Source organism: Musca autumnalis, unplaced genomic scaffold, assembly GCF_047663935.1.
Source record: "Musca autumnalis isolate F117 unplaced genomic scaffold, ASM4766393v1 scaffold_5, whole genome shotgun sequence".
In the NCBI taxonomy this organism is placed as follows: domain Eukaryota; kingdom Metazoa; phylum Arthropoda; class Insecta; order Diptera; family Muscidae; genus Musca; species Musca autumnalis.
This window is the reverse complement of record NW_027412088.1, coordinates 199,439,652-199,459,391: the sequence shown is the minus strand read 5'-3', so window position 1 is coordinate 199,459,391 and position 19,740 is coordinate 199,439,652. Positions and strand designations below refer to the sequence as shown.

The window sequence follows — 19,740 nt, the reverse complement described above, 5'->3', positions numbered from 1 at the left end:
AGCCGCACCAAAATCATGGACTATAACGATGGATTTTTATTCTGTTCCATTTAAGTGCGAAAGAATATTTTCTATTTTAAAGTCCCATTTTTATACCCTCAGCCATTGGGATGAAGATGATCCGGCTGGCTGGCTGGTGAGCACGATAACTCCCAAACAAAGCCACCGATCAGGTCAAAAATTTGGCATTCGAGATTTTTTTCAAACTTAGTTTAAGTTCGAAGATAGACCATATCGGTGGTCCACTACTTCCGTTACCTTTCCCACAAAAGTTCAATAATTATCGCTAAAATGGTGCGGACGACAACTCTAGAAGGGAATAACCGAATCGGTCATAATTTTGCATATGGGAATATTAGTTTCGGAAAAGTGAAGTTTAAGAGCTCCTTTAGGATCGATTTGAAATTTTTTCAGCAGTTTGTCTTTACGGCCCCCTTTACGACGGTGCAAATTTTGTCGGGGTTAAGTCCATACTTCCTGATATAATGCCTTAAAAGCTCCAAGAAATCATGACGACAACAACTAAAATGGAAAATACGCAAGATAACTGCCGCAGGAAGTTTCTGATTGGTCCAAACTTTGCACATCATATTATTTCATCTAGTCATGTATCAGATTGGAATATGGACTATATCGGTCCAGCCCTTGGGTACCTCCAACACAAATTTAGGAAACGTGCACATTTACAGCTCATCTCGATTTTTTTTTAAATTCTATCCAAAAAGTTCTACTTGAAGGCCCTGTTACGACGGCGCAACTTGGGAGGGCAAGTCACTCTTCCTGACTTAAAGGCCCAAAATCTCAAAGAAAGCCTGCCGGTACCAACTACATTAGGTAGTTCGTAAGATAACCGTCGAAGGGAGAAATCTAACATACTCTCTCTTTTAAGTGTTTGGCAATATGTTTTGTGTGCGGTCCTAGTTAATACGGTGCAATTTTTTGGGGGCAAATCCATACTTCCTAAGAAATTAGCTCAAAAACTCAAAAAGGCCCTGGAAACGTCAGAAATATTTTGTTTGCTTATTTTCTTTAGGTACGAGGCTGAGGGTATATTTATGTCGGCATTGCTGACTGATATTTTCTTACTTCTTAAGCATAAGAATAAAACATACGATTTTCGAGGTCCATAAAATTGGAATTTCTGATCAATAACTTCATTGTTTGAGCCAAATCACTTTCCATCGAGCGAAAATGTCATCCATTTTTGAGCCCGCAACTCTTTGAAAATATTGTATTTTAAGTTACTATGGGAAGATAAAAATATCACGGAAGAATTGATCCACTCTAGTATTTTAAAATTTCGCGGGAATGGCGATTTTATGATTCCCGTTTCCCAGGAATGATAAAAACCGGGAAAACCCAAAACCCTAATAGTTAATCAACAGGTCTGTCTATCATAAAATATCACAAGTTCTTTTTGTAGAAGACATAGCGACCATTATACGGTATTCTGTAAAAAGGAGGTCAATAGAGCTCGTTGTTGTCTGAGAAGAAAACTGTTGTATAGAAGACAACTTAAAAGTCTTCTTTTTGTGTTAAGAAGAATACCAAAAGATATTCGGTGTATAAAAGTTTATCCATTTATTTTCAAATCAGCTTCCAATTTATTGTTGTTTTATTTTAGTGCGGTCCCCACTGCAATCCTCACCCCATTACACTTTTATGTTGTTCCTTTTGAAGTGTCACATAAATAAGATGACAATAAATTGGAAATTGCTCATTAGTCGTTTTGGGTAGATTTTGTACAGTATTGATAAATAAGTTGAAAAGAAGTGAATGAAAATTGTCCCACTTATATCGCCAATGACAACAAAGAGCCAAATATCTTTTCAAAAAGGAAAACACAAATATGGAATTTTATTTTTAAATTTAAAAAGGCCACGGAAATGTCATTAAAATTCAATTGAAAGATATTTCATTTAAAATTACTTAAACCATGGGTCGGCTATATACCGGGCGTATTAAACTTTGGTTATTGTGGATAAAGTGGTTTTACAAGAAACAAAATTTCCATGGCATCATTTGTTAGTGGGATATTGACGAAAGGTAGTTAAACGTTCCGGCTGGGAGAGTGGTTTATTTTTGGATATTGCTTTATGGTAATTTGCAAAAAGAAGAGGAAGGATTATATATTGCCTCGTATTCTTGGGTTTATTGTGTGTGCTCGTATAATATTTATCAGAAATTTGAAATTAGTTTTAAATGGAATTCTCTGATGTCCCCTTTTGCGATGATGGAAATAACCTGCTGGAACATCATTACAGGTGCCGATTCGCAGATCATGGTTTTTAAAACGTAATCGGTGATCGTCAACTTGGGAGGAGGCTGTTTTTCATTTGTTTTGGTTTTTTATAGTACCCCCCTTAACCCAATTTTTTATTGTTCCCCAGGTGACACCACGTAGAGATCAGAGTCCACTTTAGATGGAAGAGGTACTAAAATAAGTACTGGCCCCTGTCCGTGTTAAATCCTTAAATTGCTGGGATATGAAATTCGTCATATTTGTTGTTATATTAGAAACAAACTGTCTCGCATAAATAAAACTCAAAATTACAAAAACTTACAAAATAACATTTTTACAGCATTTTTTGTTTATCAAGAACCCCCATGTTCCATCGAATGTATAATTTATTAACATTATTTATGTTGTGTTGACACAAACATCTGTTACCTAAGACCACCCTCAACGCCTTTGATTTTCAAAATTGACATTATAAAGTAAATATTTTGCCAATTAATGATTTTTGGCTGTTTGGTGATCTACCAAAAACAAAAGTTTATAAAAACGATTTTATTTGAGGCCTATCAGCAAAACACACACACACGCACACATAATAACATAATCTTGGGCAATGCTCCACATGCAGTGTTGCCGAATTTGACGATTTATCGTCATTTTGACGATTTTTTGGCTCAAAATAGCAAAATGACGATTTGACGATTTTACCCCTATAATTGACGATTTTTAGCCTAAAAAGTCTTAAACCAGATATTGTCTCTTTACCCTCAAATCTTGCCATGGATACGTTTACAATATATTGATTAACATGATTTTTCTTTGGAACTAACGGTGAATAACAAAATAAAACAGCTACTTGTAGTGTAAACGTCAATTGATACTTGTTTGATCGCCGACCGTTCATCGCTCTCATTTAGGTATGGTTACGTGGATGTGTTTACGATATCTTTTGTAGTAATTGCAATATTGTTTGTTTGCATGTCTTCATTTCATAATAACAAATAGTTTGACACAGCTGAAAAATTCTAATGAGAAAAGGAAAGTTTTCTAAATAGTGTAAAGAAAAAGTTTATAATAAAAGAAACCGCGTGAAGATAAAGGCACAGGAAAATAGAAATATGTACAGGTATTTGGAAAAACCACGTAAGTTCTAATGGTATAAAACATACACATTTTTTAATAATGTCTATAAAAATATTTTTTAGGAAACACGGCAGCAGAAAATAATGAGCCCGGTGAAAAAGATACATTGGCAGACCAAGTAAATTTTATTAAAATCAATATCAGCTGACAATTAAAACGAAATATGTATTTTTTTGTAGGAAGATTCCAAGAAGCGGAGGAAAATCAAGGCTGAGTGGTTGGAAGACGAGCGTATTAAGCCATGGGCTGAAAAAAGGAATGATTGCATATATTGTACTATCTGCAATGTTACATTAAAAGTGTCGTCAGGAAAAGCGGATTTGATTGCCCACTGCAAAACCGTAAAACATTGTGAAAATTCTAGTGCAATAATGTACAATCAGCCGCGAATCGATGAACAATTTTCCCGAATATGCACAGATGCAAAGAGCAATACAGCGGAAATAAAGTTAGCTCTTTTCATTGTGGAACACAACATTGCTTTTGCTGCTGCCGATCAATTAGTGAAATTATGTAAAAATATATTTACAGATTCAGAAGTCGCATCCTCAATGGCAATGGGTAGAACCAAAGCAAATGCCATTATTCGTAATGTTGTTGGAAAATATCAATTTTCAACTATACGAAGTCTTATGGAGAAAAATGCATTTTCATTATGCGTAGATCCATCAACTGATATTGCAAATAAGAAATCGATGTGCTTGGTTGTGCGAATTTATAAAGATTTTGCTATAAGAGATTTCTTTTTCGGATTACTTCCCATCGTAAAAAGTGATTCGTTGAGTCTATATAATTTGATAGTGGAATATTTAACAGAGCACCAAATCGACTATAAGAAAAATCTTGTAGGTTTTGCAGCCGATGGAGATGCCGTGATGACGGGAAAGAAGCATTCAGTAGCTCAACTCTTAAAAAAAGATTGTCCACATCTATTCATTATAAAATGTGTTTGTCATTCGTTAGCCTTATGCTCATCATATGCATGCGAAAAACTGCCAAGTGAAGTAGAATCTTTAGCAAAAGATATTTATAATTACTTAGGGGGAAGTCCTAAAAGGACAAATGAACTGAATGCAATTTTAACATTTTTAGAAATTAAACCCACTAAAATTTTACATCCTAGTCAAACCCGATGGCTCTCTTTGGAAGCAGTGGTAATCCGCTTACTAAATTTATATGATCCATTAAAAATGTACTTTTCCAAAGAAGCTATCAATGAAAATCAAAAAACAGCAAAACGAATTTTGAAAAATTTAAATGATACCAACAAAATGTATTTATTATTTTTAAAATATATATTACCGCTAATTAACAATGTTAATAGAATTTTTCAAAGCGAAAGTACAAAAATACACATTTTGTACTCTGAGATAGAAAGACTTCTAAAAATTATTATGAGCAATTTCATAAAAAGTGAATCATTAAAAAATAATTGCATTAGTGGAACTAAATATAAAAACACTTTAAATTACCTCAATTCTAGTGAAGTCTATTTGGGAGTATATGTTAAAGATATGTTGGAGACAACACATATTCCCCCGGAAAATTTGAATCAAATAATTACAAATTGTATTAACTTTTATGTAGAATTTTGCGATCAAATTTTGAAAAGATTTAAACTTGATAATCACTTTAAAGCTTTATCTGCAATAAATCCACACCTCATAATAAGTGGAAAAGTGGAAACGTTTCATGATATTGTAAAAGAATATGAATGCTTTGTAGGTAAAGAAGAAAAACAAAAGCTGGATTCTGAATTCCGCGAACTTAGACATGTAGATTTTAGGATTTTATTTGGAACAAATGATGTAGACTTGGAATTTTTTTGGAAAACCATCCTTCAACTTAAACGAGCAGACAATTCGATTCTTTTCCCAGTATTAAACAAATTTATTGGAAAAATTTTAACCTTACCTCATTCGTCTGCTAATGTTGAGAGAATATTTAGTCAAGTTAATTTGAATAAAACTAAAGTAAGAAATAAGTTAGAGAATGACACCCTCGAAGGAATCATTTATACAAAAGATTTTTTAAAGTTACATGAAACCACTTGTGTTGATGTAACTATTGAAGATGAGATGTGTAAACTTCTTAGAAATACAAGACTTAAATAATTTCAATATTACTGCAAGAACTGTCCATATGCAACAAAACTGGTTTATATACGAGGTATTAAATACTCTTAAAAGTACAAATTTAATGTAATGTATATTACTATTACATAACATTCTTTTTCCATTAATGAATTGTGATTTATGTTATTTTTCAGTTACAAAGTAATGCGTATTTTGCTGTTTTTTTAGTTTGTTAATTTTTAAATAAACATTAAATGTGATAATTTCTATAACACAGTGTGCTTTCTCTCGTGATATATCGGCTATTTTTGGGAAAATCGACAATTTATAGTGGAAATATAGCGAATACTCCACATTTTATGTAATATTTCAAATTTTGACGATTTTTTGACGATTTTTCATTTTGAGATGACGATTTGACGATTTTTATGACGATTTCCGCCCATAAACTGTCGGCAACACTGTCGACATGTCCACAGGCAGCACACAACAGCACTCACTGCCGATTCCAATGATTTGTCATAGCCACCAATAAGTCAGTCACTTTAATAAAATAAAAAAGAAACAACAAAAATAAAAGTGGCACACATGGTGTAGTTTTTGTAAAATGTGTGGGTGTAGGTGATCGCAACAGTTGGTGGTGGTTTTAAAATAATTTTGAAAAAAGAACTGAAAATATATACAAAACTGAAAAAAAGAATTATGTTCTAATCACTCAACCAAAACAACGTTGCTGACAAATGTGACAAATTTGTTGGTTTGAAAAAAATTTTAAATTTTTGGTGAAAAAAAAAAATTTGAGCAAATTAAAAATGATTTATGAAATATTAAGAAACAAACTGTCATAATTAGCAAATTTATTTATTTTATTTATTAATCTAACATAACATAAAATATATTTTCTCATTTTTTTATTGTTAAATAAACAATAGTCTACATTAGTCAGAACATTAATAATATTTGAAATTAAAATTTATTTATTTATTTAGAATAGTTCAAACAAGGCGGCTTGCTGGTGTTTGTGTGCCAAAAAATTGTTGGTGTTTTTTAAAATTGCCTCTGATTCCAGTTTAAATTTTCCCTTACAGGTGGCAACTTTATTAAATGTTCGAATTCGAAAATATTCTCTTTTCGAAGTTTTTTCCTTACTCTGAGAGAACATGCGCCTTGTTGGTTTCTTTTTCCTATACTCTTGTCACTCAAATAATGGGAATTTGTGTATATTCTCATAGGTGTGCCTTGGTTCTTTGTGTGTATTGTCTAGCACATGTGTTTGTTGTTGGTTGTTTGTTTTCTCTGCACCACAGGAATCCAAAAAAAATATATTTTTGAGCAACACTTTCTTTTGCCACACAACGTCAACTATAAAGTGGCAAAAAGAATTGGTGTGACTAATCACCACGAAAACGTTTATAGATGGTCATACCTGCCTTACACCTGACCACATCCAACAAGAATTCTTTCGTTATGAAAATCCGTAATATCCTCCCGTAAGTTGATTTGATATGACATGATTTGGACAAGTGTTTTAATTAAAGAATGAAAAAAGGGACCAAGAACAAGCCCGTATTTCTTCAATGGTTTTAGAAAAAAAAACAACAAAAATATTGATGTTGTGTTTTAAGTACTGTATCATTTTTTGTGTTTTCCTGTACGTGGGCCCCAGCTAGACATGGGAATATATGTAAATAAATAAAATTCACCTGAAATTGTCATCAACAAAAACGAAAGGTAAACTTTTCGTTTCATTTGCATGTGAAGGTGGTGGTGATGGTGCTGTTGGGACCGGATCTTAAGGTGGGAATGGATGGATGACAAGGAAACTGAAATACTTTTTTTTATTTGTTATATTTCTTGTTGAGAGAGGGAGCGTACCTGGGAAATGAAAATGGAAGTTATTGTTAGGTCAATGAACGTTTAAAGGATAAGATACAATTTCTATATGAGCAAACATTTGTACAACCAGATGAAGAAGGGACTGGGAGTTAAATTGGTTAAAAATAGGACTTTTTAGAATCGACAGTAATTCATAAAATTTCTAAAAAATTTGGATTACTTATCTGATTAAATGCATGTTCCAAACTAAGGCCCTGATTTGATTTAACATTTCATAACCATATTATATTAGATAGTATGACATATATACAGGGTGAAATAGAAGATGAAAAATACTTAAGAACGGATCGGATTTAACATGGCAAAATCAGGTCCCTCTTTCATTTCAGGTTGACATTGATACGAACATACACAACACGGAGGTTAGACATTGGTAAGCGGAAACGCAACATATAGCCACAGCTGATTCCACTCAATTGACCCAATTGCTTAATAAAACCCTTCCTCGTTCCGATAACACTTCAGCACAGTGGTAATGTATTGCCAACTCCGAACATAAAAACGTAAAGTCTATAATTGGATACCTCAGGCCTCCACCAAAGGAATTCATGGTATAAAAACTCAGCAAAAATACCCCTTACAAAACCCACTACTAACCCATTATTTTAACATGGACATGTCGCTCGAAATAAGTGGTTATTATTTACTACTAAAATAAGTAGTTATATAAGTAGTTACGACTTTCAACAACTACTTATTTAACTACTTATTATGGGGACTACAAAAGAGAGAGGGAGAGAGAGAGAGAGAGAGAGGAAAAATGCCCTTTTCGCTGGAAAAAGAGAAACGGTCAAGCGGGACTGCCAAAAATTGAGGTGTACAGAATGAAGTCCGAAAATCCTTGAGGTCTTCTGCTCATTACAAAAGACTACTCGAGGTCTCCTATGGACTATAGAGGACCCCATGAGGTCGTCTAGGAACTACCGAATACACCTTGAGGTCTTCTATGGACTACAGAGGCCTTTTATGAACTACAGAAGAGCTCTTGTTGTCTTCTATGGACTACAAAATTCCCATTTGGGGTCTTCTATAGACTACAAAAAACCTTTTGAGATCTTCAGTGTACTACAGAAGACATTTGTGGTTTTTTTAGACAACAGAAAACCTCTCGGGACCGTCTACGAACTACAGAAAAGTTGTGGATTACCGAAGACCCCTCTAGGTCTTCTACGGACTACAGAAGACCTCTCGAGGTCGACTATGAACTACAGAGAAGCTCTTGGTGCCCTCTTTGGGCTAGAAAAGACATCTTTAGGTGTTTTATGGACTACTAAAGACCCCTTGAAGTCTTCTGTGTCTTCTATGGACTACAAAAAACCTCTTAAGGTCTTCTATGGACTACAGAAGACCTCTTTAGATCTTCTATGGACTACGGAAGAGCTCTGTGATATTTTGGGACTACAGAATAGGAGCCCATGAGGTCGTTTATGAACTACAGAAGAGCTCTTGATGTGTTCTTTTGGATACAGATGGACAAACACATTTTGCGGTTTTCTTTGGGCTACAGAAGACCCTTGAGGTTTTCTATGAACTACAAAAGAAATCTTAAGTTCTTCTGTGAAGTACAAAAGATCTCTTGAGGCCTTCTGTGGACTATAAAAGATATCTTGAGGTCTTACTTGGACTACATAAGACACCTTGAGGTCTTCTATGGACTACAGAAGACCTTTTGGGCTCGTCTAAGACCTACAGCAGACCTCTTAAGGTTTTCTATGATCTACAGAAGTGCTCTTGTTGTCTTTTTTAAGCTACAGAAGACAACTATAGATCTTCTGTGGTCTACGGAAGAGCTCTAAAGGTAATCTGTAAACTACAGAACTACAAACTACAGAAGAGCTCTAGAGGTCATCTGTGGACTACTGAAGATCGCTGTGGTCTTTTTGTACTACAGAAGGCCTCTTCTTTGGACTATAAAAGACCTCTTGAGGTCGTCTATCACCTACAGAAGTGATCTCGTTGTCTTATTTTGGATACAGAATAGTCATCTCTGGACTACAGTATACCGCTGTGGTCGTTTTTGTACTACAGAAGGCCTGTTGAGATCGTCCATGAACTGATGTCTTCAATGGGCGGCAAAAGATATCTTAAGGTCTTCTATGGACTACAGAAGACACATTGAGATCTGCTTTGGACTACAAAAGACATCCTGAGGTCTTCTATTTAGTACGGAAAACCGCTTGGGGTCTTCTATAGAGTATAGAAGGCCCCTTGAGGTCTTCTATTGAGTATAGAAGGTCCCTTGAGGTATTTTATAGACTACAGAAGACCTCTTGACGTCGTTATTGAGGGTTGTTGGATACAGAAGACCCCTTGATAACTTCTATGATGTACAGAATAGCTCTAGAGGTCATCTATGGACTACAACAAATCGCTGTGGTCTTTTTGTACTACAGAAGATATCTTGAGATTCTCTATGAACTACAGAGGAGCTCTTGATTTGGGCTATGGACTATAAAAGACATCTTGAGATCTTCTATGGACTACAGAAGACCCCTTGAGGTTTCTGTGGCCTGCAAAAGACCTCTTGAGGTCTTGTATGGACTACAGAAGGTCTGCTTTGGACTACAAAAAACATCTTGAGGTCTTCTATTTAGTACGGAAAACCGCTTGAGGTCTTTTATGGACTAATATTTCTTGATTTCGTCTATGGCCTATACAGAAGGGCTCTTGATGTCTTCTTTTGGATACAGAAGACCCCTTCAGATCTTCTATAATCTACAGAATAGCTCTAGAGGTCATCTATGGACTACAACAAATCGCTGTGGTCTTTTTGTACTACAGAAGATATCTTGAGATTCTCTATGAACTACAGAGGAGCTCTTGATTTGGACTATGGACTATAGAAGGCATCTTGAGATCTTCTATGGACTACAGAAGACCCCTTGAGGTTTCTGTTTCCTACAAAGGACCTCTTGAGGTCTTCTATGGACTACAGAAGACCTGCTGATGACTTCTATGGCCTTTAAAATACATTTTGAGATCATTTATGGAGTATAGAAGGGCCTTTGTGTTCTTCTATGGAGTACAGAAGATCTCTGTGGTTTCTTTTGGATTACTCTTCATGTCTTCTGTGGACTTCAAAAGACATTTTGAGGTCTACTGTGGACTGCTGAAAACCCGTTAAGGTCTTCTATGAACTCTACAAAATATGCCTTTTGGTCTTCTGTGTACTACAAAAGACCTCTTGAGGAAGAAGAGAGAGTGTGATCGAGAGGTCTCTTAAGATCGTCTATGGACTACAGAGGAGTTCTTGATGTCTTCTATGCACTATAAAAGACATCTTGAAGTCTTCTATGGACTACAGAAAAACCCCTTGAGGTCTGCTTTGGACTACAAAAAACATCTTGAGGTCTTCTATTGAGTACGGAAAACCTCTTGAGGTCTTCTATGGACTAATATTTCTTGAGGTCGTCTATGACCTACAGAAGGGCTCTTGTTGTCTTCTTTTGGATACAGAAGACCCCTTCAAATCTTCTATGGTCTACAGAATAGCTCTAGGGGTCATCTATGGACTATAGAAAATATCTGTGGTCTTTTTGTACTACAGAAAATCTCTTGAAATTCTCTATGAACTACAGAGGAGCTCTTGATATCTTCTATGGACTATAAGAGACATTTTGACATCTTCTATGGACTACAGAAGACCCCTTGAAGTTTCTGTGGACTAGAAAAGACATCTTGAGATCTTCTATGGACTACAGAAGACCTGCTGATGTCTTCTATGGACTACAAAATACATTTTGAGGTCGTTTTTGGGCTACAAAAGACATCTTGAGGTCTTCTATTGGGGTACGGATAACCGCTTGATGTCTTCTATGGACTATAGAAGCCTCTTAGGATCTTCTATTGACTACAAAAGACATCTTGAGGTCTTCTATGGAATACGTAAGACCCCTTGAGGTCTTCTATGGATAACAGAAAAACTCTGTGGTCTCTTTTGGACTGCAGAAGCCCTCTTAAGGTCATCTATAACCCACGGAGAAGCTCTTGATGTGCTCTGTGGACTTCAAAAGGCATTTGAGGCCTTATGTGGACTACAGAAAACACGATAAGGTCTTCTATTGACCCTACAGAAGACTCCTTTTGGTCTTCTATGAACTGCAAACGACCTCTTGAGGAACAAGGGAGGAATGGAAAAGAGGGTGTATGATCCTGATGTACACGAGCCAGAATAATGTCCAAAAATTCTTCCAAAGGGTGAAATATCAAACTGATGGCTTTGGTACAGACACATCCTCCTGTAGAAACTAGCAAGGTAATCTGGTAACAGATTCCTACTTAGTCCTCAGGTTATTGAAAGTGAATTTTTCTAAATTGAATTTTTAATCCAATTCTTTCGAAGACGACGAAGATAACACAAATTTAATTATAAAAAATGATATCGATTATATACTACCCAGCCAGATTGAGGTAAAGAGAGCAGTAAGCCGGCTGTATAATAAGAAGGGCGCAGGAGCCGATGGCCGATGGCTTACCAGCTGAGCTGTTCCAGAATGTAGAAGACATGCTGATAAGGTGTAAGTATCAGCTAGTTACCACCACCTTGTAGGAAGTTCGGGTAACCGATGTTGTTAACGCAAGCATCCTATATATGTCCCGTCACCATAAATGGAGGTTTGACTAACTGCTCCATATTGCATATAAATTAGTTTGTGGTATATGCTGTGAACGACCTAAGCCTGTGATCAATGAAATAATTGGGCCATACCAATCCGGCATTAGAGCTGGCAAATCCACAATTGACTCAGATATTTACCTTGCAGAAAGTCCTGGAAAAGAGCTAAGCGATGCAGATTAACATCATGCTTTTGTCGATTATAAAGCAGTCTTTGTTAGTCCTATACGTTCAAAGGTATTCGAATCCATTATTGAATTTTACATTCCCACAAGGCTCATAAGGCTTTGTAAAACGATTTCAACTTATATCCAGTCCTCAGTTAAAATAATAGGGAAATTCTCTCAACAGAGTCATTCTTTTATACGCCTAAGTACCTAGGGCACAAATGTTGAAATGTGTGGTTTTATGTATAATTAAGTTCAGGCTTTTCATTGTAGATAGTCTTAGTGGTCTGTATTACTACCGTATGATTTTATATTCGATACTCCCTTAGACAAGGGCCTGAATGTTCTAAAAACACTAATTAAGGATTGTTCTCTTAATATCTGAAGGACTGAGGGTTTAATTCATGAAGTCTGTGCTGATTGTCAGAGTAATAAAAAGGTCAGAGGAATAAAAAGGTCTACTGTTTCTGATACCCCCAAAAAATGCATAAAAACTGCGCTTAAATGGAGTTCATAGCCCGTTTAGGTTAGTTTTTGAAATGCACACCCGAATTTCACACGGAATGCCCATGTCTGATTCTTAGGCCATGCCACATCAAATTTTAAAAGGTGGCAACAATAGCTCTCAGCAAAATGTAGATGATATTTCGTGAATTAGCATAGTAATATAAAATCGTCTCTTCAAGAGGAGCCACAAAATCATTTAGCTACTATTGATATCATAGAAGTCTCCCCAAAAAAGAAACAAAACCTTTGATACGGATACCTTTCTACCTTTCTAATGACAAACCCTGTTTCTCCACCAAAATTCAAATATCTGGAATTTTTCCCCCAAAGAAAGCTTTCGTAATACCAGCATAGCCAAATACTAAGCCGGACATTCAAATATTTTCAATAATCACTTAAAAAATAAATTAATTTTAATTTGCAATTTCCCTCTAACCAATGGATTTTATTACTAGAACAACTTCTTCTTCTGGTCATTTCATCTCAGATTTGCTAGTGATGAACTATGATGGTCTTGACCGTCATGGACACCGAATACCTGAGTCCCAATAACACACCTTGTATAAGAATACCTTCAGGTCGTCTATAAAAAGAAGATTTCTTCCCCTGGAAGACATTTACGACGCCTATTAAAATGCCTTCAAATCTTTTATAGAAAGACCTTACAAAAGAAGGCCTCCAAGACAGCAATAAATATACCTCTAGGTCTTCTAGAATAAGGACTCCACCTTTTCAATAATAATGTCCACAGATCTGCTATAGGAAGTCGTAAAGATTTTCTATTAGAAGATATGATATAAGTCTTCCCTAAAAATACCTTTGATCAGGAACACCTTTAGAAGATTCTAATGCTTCTCCATCACAATTTGTATTTCACCCAAAAGAAAGCGTTTGTAATACTAACATAGACAAATGCTAAGCAGGATATTAAACTATTTTCAACAATCCCTCAAAAAATTTCAATTAATTTTCATTTGCAATTTTCCTCCAACCAACATTATCATCTCATTAATTTCTTTATTCTTCATTAATTCCAAAAATATTGTTGAAATTATGTTATTAATTCGCCAACAATGTGCCCTGCATTATAGGTACTGAAATTAATACACAAATACAATGGAACAATTATTCACCCCGTAGAACAATAAACTTTCAACTTTCCAACTACTTGACCTCCAATTAGAGCGTAACACAAAATAATAAAATTAAACTACAAATGAGGGATTCCCCTTTGCTCTCCCTCTACCGCTCTCACTCTCTTCCAACTCAAGATAAATTCGATAAATAAATTCTCATAATCCCACCAATTGTTGTTGGTGTTGTTGAAAGTTCAACAATTGCTGTGCAGGCATTACTGACAAGCAATTGTTTTGTGTGGCAACAAAACAATTGCTTTAGCAACAACAACAGCAACGTCAACAGCACCATTTGTTGCAATTGCTGCAACACAGTTGTGTTGTTGTTGTAGCCGTTACAACAAAACCACTTTAACCACAAACACTGCATTAACATTTGAAAACTCGTTTTCAACATCTTTTGTTCTATCGCAACGAAATTCTATTCCTCTACATCAGTCCGCCCTATCCTATGGGGTCTTCTTGTTCACCCACCTCGCCCATTCCCTTCAAGCCCTCAACCCTTCTTCTCCATGCATTAACAATGGGAACAATTACCGATTAAATGAATTTAAATGGTTTCGGTCAAATAATTACAATTCAATTAAATTTGTTGTATCATCACTAAAAATACATACAATTGTACATATTTACACAGACAGAAACAATGTAAGTTCGATATGTTACTCAGACGAAGAGTTGGAAGATACAGCATTTACAAATAAGTACATTTAAGTAGGAGGCATTGCGTGCGGAAATTGGCAACTTAGAATTCAAATAAAATGTACGACAGTTGGTTGGGTTTTTGGATCTCATTATTAGAACAACTTCTGCTCTCTTCATTTCAGATTTGTTAGATATATGAACTAGCATTAATAGCCGTCGTAGTGTAATGTTAATCATGGCTGTCGTGGACACCGAATACCAGTTACAAGTCATCCATAAGAATACCTCCATGTCTTCTTTAAAAAGATGTACAGATCTTCCACAAGAAAATAACTACGTCACCTATTAAAAGACTTTTAAATTTTCTATAGGAAGACCTAAGAAAATAAGGCTTCTAGTATATCAGTAAAGATACGTCTAGAGTCTAGGGATTCTCTAACGCATTTTTTAGTTACCGACAAAATTAAAATGTTTATAATTTCGGTAATTAACGAAATTTTTTGGTAACTTAGCAACCAAAATAAAGTTGTCGATAAGTCCTATCGATAGCAACAGTGTTGCTAACATTTGTTTATAATTTTCATTCATAATTTTGAGTTTTAATTTTACCGATTTTTGCGGGTAACCAAAAATGCGTTAAAGGATCCCACTATAGATCTCCTATAAAAAGGCTTCAATGTCTTCAATTCTACAGGAAGACGTAAAGATTTTCTATAGAACGATTCTCTATAAGAAGAATCAAAAAAAGGGGGGTTTTCAGAACTCCTCTTGTGTCACCAAAATGACACCTAAAACACAAAAGTCCAAAAAGATATTCTCTTCTTTAAATGTTTCGAGAAAAACGCATAAAGTATTGCCCAAACGGCATGTTTTTGAACACCATTGGCACATGACGTCAAAGATATATTTTATGTTACGAGAAACTCCTGTAGAGCACAATAGGAAGATAGCCGTGGAAGTTGAAACAAGTAAGAAGTGTCAGTCGGCTTTGCCGACAAATATATACCCTCAGCCAATGTGAAGTGAAACTTTCACCTACGGACAGATCGAATGTATTTAAGGTCTCTTCAGAATTTTATGGCCCTTTTTGGACATTTGAACTTGCCGACAAAAATGTGGATTAGGAATTAACTGCACTAAGACACAAATGTTGAACTTTCGTAGGGCAAGTACGAGTACCCCGATATGGGCCAGTTTAGAAGTTAAACTAAACTTTGATAAAATATTAGGAGATCCAAAGTTTGGATTAAATTGGTTGCTCTTCAAGTGATATCGTCCTTGCATGTTTGTGAAATTTTTTAAATATTGGGGAGAAGTACCGAAGTTTGTGGACCGGTATTGCCCATGACACTAAGTTTGAATATAACATGACGAAGACCAAATGTTGGACCAAATCGGTTGAACATTTCGAGAGTTATCGTGCTCTCCGACCGCCACATATGGTGACATAGGGGTTTTTACACCTTTCGGGGTGTTTTCCCAAGAAATATGGACTTGCCCCTGAAAAAAACTTTTACCGTCGTAATGGAGGTAGCGAATGTAAATCCCTTCAATAAAAATCAAAGTGATTCGAGAGCAGGTCTTAAAGTGAACTTATCCGAAATTTTGTGTGAAAGGTAGGAGTAGACAAATATAGTCCATATTCGAACCTGATCTATATCTGGTAGATATATTAGGATGTGCAAAGTATGGATTACGTCGGTCACTCCCTTCAAGAGTTATGGTGCGCAAAATTTTTCTGAATATTTTTGAAATTTGGGGGGGGGGGAGTTACCTGAAGGAGTGGACCAATATAGCCCATCTTCGAATTTAAACTATGTTTTGATAAAATATAACGAAGGCCAAATTTTGGACCGAATCGACGGATCCGTCCGAGAGTTATCTTGCGCTCCATCCACTACACAAGGTGTCATAGGGGATTTTTGCACCTTTCCGGTTATTTTCTCAGGAAGTATGGACTTGCCCCTGATGAAACTTGTACCGCCGTATGGGAGACAGCGAATTCAAGTTGCTACAACAAAAATCAAAGCGATTCGAGAGCAGGTCCTAAACTGAACTTTTCCGAAATTTTGTGTGAGAGGTGCCCGAAGGAGTGGGCCGATTGAGTCCATATTTAAACTTCATCTAGGTCTGGTAGAACTTTCACGATGTACAATGTGTGGGCCAAATCGGTTACTCCCTTCAAGAGTTATAGTGCGCACAAATTTTCCGAACATTTTCGAACTTTTGTGGGGGAGGTACCGGAAGGAGTGGACCGATATAACCCATCTTCGAACATAAACTAAGTTTGGGCAAAATATTACGAAAGACAAATCTTGAACCGAATCGGTTGCTCCGTTCGAGAGTTATCGTGCGCACCAGCCAGCCAGACAGACGGACATACAGACAGACCGACGGACATGGCTCCAAAAACTCCAAATTGTCTGAAACACATTTCGTCCAAACATACTTGGGGTCTAAAACCATTATTTCGATGAGGCACATTTTACCCGTATGAAAGTGTATATACCCTCGTTAGCATAAATGCTGAGGGTATAAAAACAGAAGGTCTGTTTATAGAAGAATACAAGGTCTACTTATAGAAGACCAAAGGGTCTTTTTATAGAAGTCCACCAAAACTTCTTATAGAACACCGCAAGGTTTTGTTTAAGAAGACCACAAGGTCTTCTCATAGTTCTTTTCATAGAAGACCACAAGGACTTCTCATAGAAGACCAAGGTCTTTGCATAGAAGACCACAAGTTCTTCTCATAGAAGACCACAAGGTCTTTTCATAGAAGACAGAAAAGTCTTCCTATAGAAGACCACAGGGTCTTCTCATAGAAGACCACAAGTTCTTTTCATAGAAGTCCACAAGGTCTTCTCATAGAAGACCACAATCTCTTCTCAGAGAACTCGCAAGGTCTTCTGATAGAAGACCACAAGGTTTTCCTTTAGAAAAACACCAGGTCTTCTCATAGACGAACGCAAGGTCTTTTCATAGAGAACCACAAGGTCTTCTCATAGAGAACCACCAGGTCTTCTCATAGAATACCACCAGGTCTTCTCATAGAAGTCCACAAGGTTTTCTCATAGAAGACCGCCAGGTCATCTTATAAAGGACAATCTGGTCTTCTCATAGAAGACTACAAGGTCTTCTCATAGAAGACCACAAGGTCTTCTCATAGAAGACAACAAGGTCTTCTCATAGAAGACCACAAGGTCTTCTCATAAAAGACCACAAGGTCTTCTCATAGAAGACCACAAGGTCTTCTCATAGAAGACCACAAGGTCTTCTCATAGAAGACTACAAGGTCTTCTCAAAGAAGACCACAAGTTCTTCTCACAAAAGACCACAAGTTCTTCTCATAGAAGTCCACAAAGTCTTCTCATAGAAGACCACAAGGTCTTCTCATAGAAGAACACAAGGTCTTCTCATAGAAGACCACAAGGTCTTTTCGTAGAAGACCACAAGGTCTTTTCGTAGAAGACCACAAGGTCTTCTCATAGAAGACCACAAGGTCTCATAGAAGACCACAATATCTTCTCATAGAAAACCACAAGGTCTTCTCATAGAAGTCCACAAGGTGTTCTCATTGAAGACCACAAGTTCTTCTCATAGAAGACCACAATGTCTTCTCATAGAAGTCCACAAGGTGTTCTCATAGGTATTTTCATAGAAGACCACCAGGTCTTCTCATAGAAGACCATAAGGTCTTCTCATAGAAGACCACAAGGTTTTCTCATAAAACACCACAAGGTCTTCTCATAGAAGACAACAAGGTCTTCTCATAGAAGACCACAAGGTCTTCTCATAGAAGACCACAAGGTCTTCTCATAGAAGACCACAAGTTCTTCTCATAGAAAACTACAAGTTTTCATAGAAGTCCACAAGTTCTTCTCATAGAAGTCCACAAGGTCTTCTCATAGAAACCCACAAGGTCTACGCATAGAAGACCACAAGGTCTTCGCAGAGAAGGCCACTAAGTCTTCGCATAGAAGACCACAAGGTCTTCGGATAGAAGACCACAAGGTCTTCCCATAGAAGACCACTAGGTCTTCGCATAGAAGTCCACAAAGTCTTCTCAAAGAAGTCCACAAAGTCTTCTCATAGAAGACCACAAGGTCTTCTCATAGGAGACCACAAGGTCTTCTCAAAGATGTCCATAAGGTCTTCTCATAGAAGTCCACAAAGTCTTCTCATAAGAGACCAAAAGGTCCTCTCATAGAAGTCCACAAAATATTTTCATAGAAGACCACAAAGTCTTCTCATAGAAGTCCACAAGGTCTTTTCATAGGAGTCCACGGGGTCTTTTCATAGAAGACCACAAGATCTTCTCATAGAAGACCACAAAATCATCTTATAGAAGATCACAATGTCTTCCTATAGAAGACCATAATGTCTTCTCATAGAAGACCCCATGTTCTTTTCAAAAGGTCTCCTCATAGAAGACTAAAAGGTCCACAAGATCTTCTCACAGAAGACTACAATATCTTCCAATAGAAGACCACAATGTCTTCTCATAGAAGACCACAAAGTCTTCCAATAGAAGACCACAATGTCTTCCAATAGAAGACCACAATGTCTTCCAATAGAAGACCATAAGGTCTTCTCATAAAAGACCAGAAGGTCTTCTCATTGAAGACCACAAAGTCTTCTTATAGAAGACCACAAGGTCTTCTTATAGAAGGTCTTCTCATGGAAGACCTCAAGCTCTTTTTATAAACGATACAAGGGATTCTTATAGAACACGAGTGGGTTCTTCTCATAAAAGACCACGCGGTCTTCATATAGAAGACCAACAGGGTTTTTTTATGGAATACCAAAAGATCTTCTTATAGGAAACCACAAGTTTTTCTTATAGAAGAACACAAGGTCTGTTTATAGAAACACTTCTTACAGAAGACTACATGGTATTTTTATAGAAGATCTTCTTATTGAAGACATTATGGTCTCTTGTATCAGACCATACTGTCTTCTTCTATAAGTCCGAGGGTTTGTTTATAGAAGACCACAATGATTTAGGACTTCGTGGATTTCCCAAAATTGTTCAAGCAAACAAACAAATTATCTTTAACCCCCTCCCCCTACTCCTCAATAACACACACAATGTTAAATATCACTAAGTAAATAATTGCATTAATGAAGCATTGAATAAAATGATTGAGTGAGAGCGAACGGGCTGGCGAAAGGGCGTGCGTGCATGGGAACGTGTGTGTTTGTTCAAATGTGTCAATATAATAAAAATATAAATATCATATTTAGATATGGTCAAATTGACAGACAGACAGACCGACACAGAGACACAAAAGATAAAAGTCCATGTAAATATGTATTT

The 19,740-nt window shown here is 36.4% G+C and overlaps 1 long non-coding RNA gene across 1 annotated transcript; it reads left to right on the top strand.

Annotated features, from left to right (window-relative positions):
• Positions 1–3,243: 3,243 nt before the first annotated feature.
• On the top strand, positions 3,244–5,729 carry LOC141405948 (uncharacterized). The gene is made up of 3 exons (XR_012413292.1): positions 3,244–3,382; positions 3,445–3,500; positions 3,562–5,729. It is a non-coding gene; the product is annotated as an uncharacterized lncRNA (long non-coding RNA).
• Positions 5,730–19,740: the final 14,011 nt, after the last annotated feature.